General features: G+C 39.4%; 1 non-coding gene across 1 annotated transcript; it reads left to right on the forward strand.

The window, feature by feature from the left end:
* Window positions 1–2315: 2315 nt before the first annotated feature.
* Window positions 2316–2421, forward strand: LOC140817638 (small nucleolar RNA R71). Its single transcript, XR_012114850.1, has one exon. It is a non-coding gene; the product is annotated as a small nucleolar RNA R71 (small nucleolar RNA).
* Window positions 2422–6091: the final 3670 nt, after the last annotated feature.

Consider the following 6091-nt stretch of genomic DNA (forward strand, 5'->3'; position numbering starts at 1 on the left):
GCTAACCTCTCAAGCATTTGATCAATAAAGGGAAGGGGAAAGTGGTCTTTACGGGTGGAATCATTTAATTTCCTATAATCAATGCACACACGCCATCCCGTAACAGTCCTAGTGGGTATTAATTCATTATTTTCATTTGTGATCATAGTAATCCCACCTTTTTTCGGCACACATTGAACAGGACTTACCCATGCACTATCAGATATAGGATAGATAATACCTGCATCAAGGAGTTTGATAGTTTCTGTCTTTACTACCTCTTGCATCTTTGGATTCAATCTTCTCTGAGGTTGCACGAGAGGTGAGTACTTTTCTTCCATCAATATCTTGTGCATGCAGACTGATGGATTGATCCTTTTAATATCCGCCACTTACAACGCAAATGCACTCTTGTGCGCTTTCAAGACTTTCAACAGTTTGTCCTTCATCCCATCTGTCAAATCAGCAGAAATAATGATAGGTAAAGTGTTATTCTCACCTAGGTACACGTACTTTAGGTGCGGAGGAAATGGTTTGAGCTCAAGCGTCGGTGGTTCCTCGATGCTTGACTTTGGAGGGGTCAAATCTCTGCGCTCTCCTAGATCTTCCAGTCTCATCCTCATCGGCCTTCTCCATGGATGGTTGGCATTAAAGTGTGCCACTATTTCATCTTTTTCGTCATCCAATTCATCTTCTTTCACTTCAGTTGTGAGAGTGGCTTCCAATGGGTCATTCATGGCGTCCTGCACAAAATTACACACAGGTGAATCCACAACATCAATTCTAAAACAGTCATCAGTGTGCAATGTGTGCTTAAGAGCATTAAAGACGTTAAAAGTAATTTCTTCCTCGCCCACTCTCAATCTCAACTTCCGTTCTTTAACATCAATCAGGGCCTTGCTAGTCGCAAGGAATGGTCTCCCAAGAATCAAAGGCATCTCTATGTCTTCCTCCATGTCAAGTACCACAATGTCCGCAGGGAAAATAAATTTGTCTACTTTCACTAGCACATCCTCAATCACTCCGCGGGGGTACTTGACAGATCTGTCAGCAAGTTGTAAAGACATCCTCGTTGGCTTAGGTTCTCCCAACCCCAGTTTCCTAGACACAGACAATGGCATAAGATTAGTACTTGCACCAAGATCACACAAGGCTTTATGAAAAACAACATCACCAATCATGCAAGGAATAGAAAAACTCCCTGGATCTTTAAGTTTCGGTGGAGTTTTGTTTTGCACTAAACCAGAGCAATTTTCAGTTAGATTTACCGTCATGTGATCCTCCAATTTTCTCTTGTTTGCTAAGATATCCTTCAAAAATTTAGCATAACTAGGAATTTGCATTAAAGCATCGGCGAAGGGAATATTGATATGTAATTTTTTAAATACCTCAAGAAACTTACCGAATTGTGCATCTAGTTTTGCTTTTTTCAATGCTACAGGGAAAGGTGGAGGAATAACAATTTTTGATTGTGCAGTGGGTGATTGTGCAGTGTTAGAAGACTTACCTTTAGATGTCTCAGTCAGTTCATCCGGCACTTGATTTTTTTCCTTTTCTCTCGACTCTAAAATTTTCCCACTCTTCAACTCGATGGCCTTCACTTGCTCTTTTGGATTTGTCTCTGTGTCACTTGGCAAGGTGCCTTGCTCTCTACTTGCTATCATCTTCGCTAACTGCCCAATCTGATTTTCAAGCCCCTTTATCGATGCATCCTGATTCTGTATTCTAGTCTCGGTAGACAAGATGAACTTAGAAATCATCTGCTCCAAATTGGACTTCTCTTCTCTAGGAGGATCAGATCTGTACATCGGTTGTTTCCTATTTGATTGTCCTCCTTGTGGTCGATTCTGGCTGTTTTGACCACCCCATGAGAAGTTTGGATGTTGCCTCCACCTCGGATTGTATGTGTTCGAATAAGGGTCATTCCTTGGGCGGTTTTGGACTCCCACTTGATTTATTGGTGCCCCTTCTTGCACATAAAATGGATTGTCATCTTGATAATCCTTCACATAATGTTCTCCTCCACACTTTTCACAGAATATCTCTTGAAGACGCATAGTCATGCCACCCACATTCAAGCTATCTAGTTTCCTGTTTAAATCATGAAGTTGTGCAGTAATAGCAGAAAAATCGGTTACCTGGTGAACTCCTGCACTCCTCTGCTGGTTGTTTCTTCAGATTGAGAATGATAGCTGCTAGCGGCCATCTCCTCCAACAACTCATATCCTTCTTCTGCAGTTTTTCTCAACAAGTTTCCACAAGCAGCAGCATCTATCATAGTACGGTTAGGAGTAAGCAAACCATAATAAAATATTTGAACGACTAACCCAATTGGCAACTCGTGATGTGGGCATCTACTCAAGAGATCTTTGAAGCACTCCCATTCCTCATACAAAGAATCCTGCTCGAATTGAGCAAAGGTGGTGATGTTTGCTCGAATCTTCATGGTCTTAGATGGAGGAAAATATTTGATGAGAAACGCTTTCGCCATATCCTCCCATGTGGTGATTGAACCTACAGGCAAACAATTCAACTAAGCTTTAGCATTATCACGCAAGGAGAAAGGAAACAAACGCAATCTAACAGCATCATCAGAAACTCCATTGAATTTAAACGTATCGCAAATTTCAAGAAAATCTGCGATGTGCGTGTTTGGGTCATCTACGGCAGATCCAAAATGGACTGTGTTCTGAATCATCTGAATTATAGCTGGTTTGATTTCTAACTGGTTTTCCCGCACCATAGGCCTCACAATGCTGGGGCGTGCTCCCTCCAAAGAAGGCTGGGCATACTCTAGCATCGGTATACGGCGTGGCATCTCAACTTGTCTATCTTCAAACTGTTCCTCCTCACGTTCTTGCTCGTGTCTCTCCATCAGTTCTTTAAGTCTCTGTTGTTGTCTTCGCCTTTGGAAAGTTCTTTCAATTTCATGGTCAAACTCAAGCTCCACGTCAAGTGACTTTGTCATGCACTAGACAAGATATCTGAAATAAAATATGGAGTGTTAGCTCAAGAGAAGTAAAATAATGCTAAAGAAAATAACTAAAAATAAAATTGTAGATTAACAGTCCCCGGCAACGGCGCCAAAAACTTGATCGAACAAAACTTGCACTGTTAAACCCTTAATAAAAATATGTTTTATATGCTCAAAATTAATCGCAAGTGCACGATGTCAAGTTATAGTATAGTGTACGTAAGTACGAGTATCGTTCCACTGAAGACTGTATTTAACAATTATTATTTTCAGTTATTGAACATTTAGCAACGAAAATTGATTTGATTGCTTTAACACTACTATTTTTGAACAAATATGCAAATAAAAAGATTCAATAATTAAATGATGAAAGATAATATCTAAAATGGTTGATTAAAATTCAATGAGAAATGGATTTGTTGGGAATATCGGTTCACCTACCCCTCGTTAATTAATTAATTTATTCGATAATGATCATATGCTTCCGACGGGATTTCCTATTCAATTGAACACACTCTCTCGAGCTATGCCAAACTAATTCTACTCAATGAAGTAATTAAATGTCTTTAATTATTTATCAAGAGTGAATCACATTTCAATCTATGAAATCCCCTAGTTTTCGACCCTTAGGACTATGACTATCGGCGCGTATCCAATTTCATATATCTACACAAATTGTAGATCCACGGATTATACTACTCGTTCCTATCACAAGTTATTCTCTCGAACTCACTCACAATATAAAACTTTGTTCAAGTTAGCTACGTTCTAACAACACGGTAAAACAATAGTATAATCAAGAACAAATCAGAAATCGAGATGTAAATTAATTATATCAAAGTTTGAGGTAGGATCCCCTTAAATCCCAAAAAATATTAAAAGTTTAGCTACTCGAATTCATGTTAAAACTAAACAAAACAAAGTTTAAAGAAGAGAAACTAGATTAGAAATACTAGGCGTGACGAAAATCGCAAAGACGATGCCCGAAAATCTTCAAATCTTCAACTTCAGGCGCAAAGTGCTCTCCAAAGCTTGTGGCGGCTCTCAATGAAGTCTGGAATCCTCCTTAATTCCGTGCCTCTATTTTCTTTTTCTGCCCCCCTACCTTCCAAGTTAAAGAAAAGATAAAATAAGAATCTTTCCATGTTGAGTCGCGCTGGGGCGGTCAAGTTTCACCGCCCTAGCGCGAGGTCTTCTGCCGTGCTGTGTGCTTCGCAACCTCTCGCGCTGGGGCGGTCAAGTTTCACCGCCCTAGCGCGAGGTCGTCTGTTATTTTTTTTCTTCAGTCTCACGCGCTGGGGCGATCAAGTTTTACCGCCCCAGCGCGACACCTTCTGCTTGGCACTCGTTTTCATACTGCACTCGCACTGGGGCGGTCAAGTTTCACCGCCCTAACGCGATACATTCTGCCCTCAGTCCTCTTTTAATTTGTTTTTCTCCATTTTTCTGCACATTCACAAAACTTCAGTGAGCGGTGATCAAATGTAACAAAATAAGAAAAACATAGACAAAATGCAGACCCCATGTAATCCAAAACGATGCAAACTAATGACACACACAATGCATTAAAATACGTAAATATGACCTCTATAAAGGGTCATAACACATGTTAAATGATATGTTATGATGATTTTGACGAAAATATGATATTTTATTATTTATGGTAAATTTGTACAATTTTTACTGTAAAATGTTATGTTTGGAAAATCGTGATATTTTACCCGTTTAAGGGACAAGGCCCAAGAGGGAGCCCAACGATCGTATTTCCATTATTTTTCATCGGTGCCTAGTGCTCATCTCCATGCACAATGATGAGCTAAGACTGATCAGTCGACTAGAGGATAAAAGACTAGTCACTTTTGTAATGCCCGAGAATTAATTATTATAATCAGACATTGATTATTGACATGATTGAGGTTATAAGAACTCAAATGACGAGGTCGGGCATCGTTATAATATAAGCCAAGATGTTCAACCGAACATCTCGAGATGTTCGGCCGAACATCTCAAAAGAAATGACCGGCGAACATGCGCGAAGAAACACGCGCATATGCGCGAGGGGTCCAGAAGCCCTCGCGCATATGCGCGAGAAAATGCGCGCATATGCGCGACAGCTCCAGAATATTTGGCGCATATGCGCGAGAATATGCGCGAGAGGAATTGTGGCAAAATTTTGGGAAGACACGTATGAATTTCATGCAATATATATATATATACCTCCATTCCTTTGTAAGTTTCAGAAGAAGGAAACGAAGCAAAGAATTGAGGAAAGAGAGAAGAACAAGTTCGAAGCATAGACTTGTGATTTCTACAAAATCCGTCTGTCTGATTTTAAATCTGACTGCGGTATTGAGTTCCTATCAACGTAGGCTACGACTTGACGTAAGTTTTGCTACGTTTGAACATAATTTGAAAATATGGTATTGTCAGAATCTGATATGATTCATATATGATGTTCTTGGCATGTTAGACATCGTATAATCGAAACCGGACTGAGAAAAAGATACCATATGAAATTGTTATGATTTTCAGAGTTGCGTTGATTGAGAATTGATATCAAGATGGAAGTATTATCGATTATAAGACGTTAGAATTGATATCTGCCTGATATGGTAGTGCTGGATATATTGAAATTATGACGTTATGCCGATGAAACGGAATTTGATTGAATTCTGATTATATCCAGTATTGATTGAGTGGTGTATTGACACTATATGTAATAGCCGAGCCCGGTGTACGGTATGGTTTAAGATTTTGTATGATTATTGGCTATTTGGGTAAGTTTAAGTATAGTTTGGATGTTAAGAGTTTCGAGTTATGATTTATAGTATGGTTGGTTATAGATGATGTGCAGTGTTATTGTAGCGGCGTTACGATTAAATTCATGATAAATAGTATATTGATCCAAATGAGGTGAGTCCAATTGGAGTGGTTAGATAAGACATAAGGCTATAACTTTCTTATTTTGAGTTTTGTTCAAATCATTGGGGAAGGTAAGCCAAAAGTGTCCCGAAGAGTGTTGTGTGTTTCGACGTTCCTCCAGTGACACAGGTTGGGAGATTTAGCATAACTTTTTACTCAGACCTCCAAATGATCTGAAATTTTGAGGGAGTGAAGATAAGACATAGAGCTACAACT

This window comes from Primulina eburnea, chromosome 16, assembly GCF_022965805.1.
Source record: "Primulina eburnea isolate SZY01 chromosome 16, ASM2296580v1, whole genome shotgun sequence".
Classification (NCBI taxonomy): Eukaryota; Viridiplantae; Streptophyta; class Magnoliopsida; order Lamiales; family Gesneriaceae; genus Primulina; species Primulina eburnea.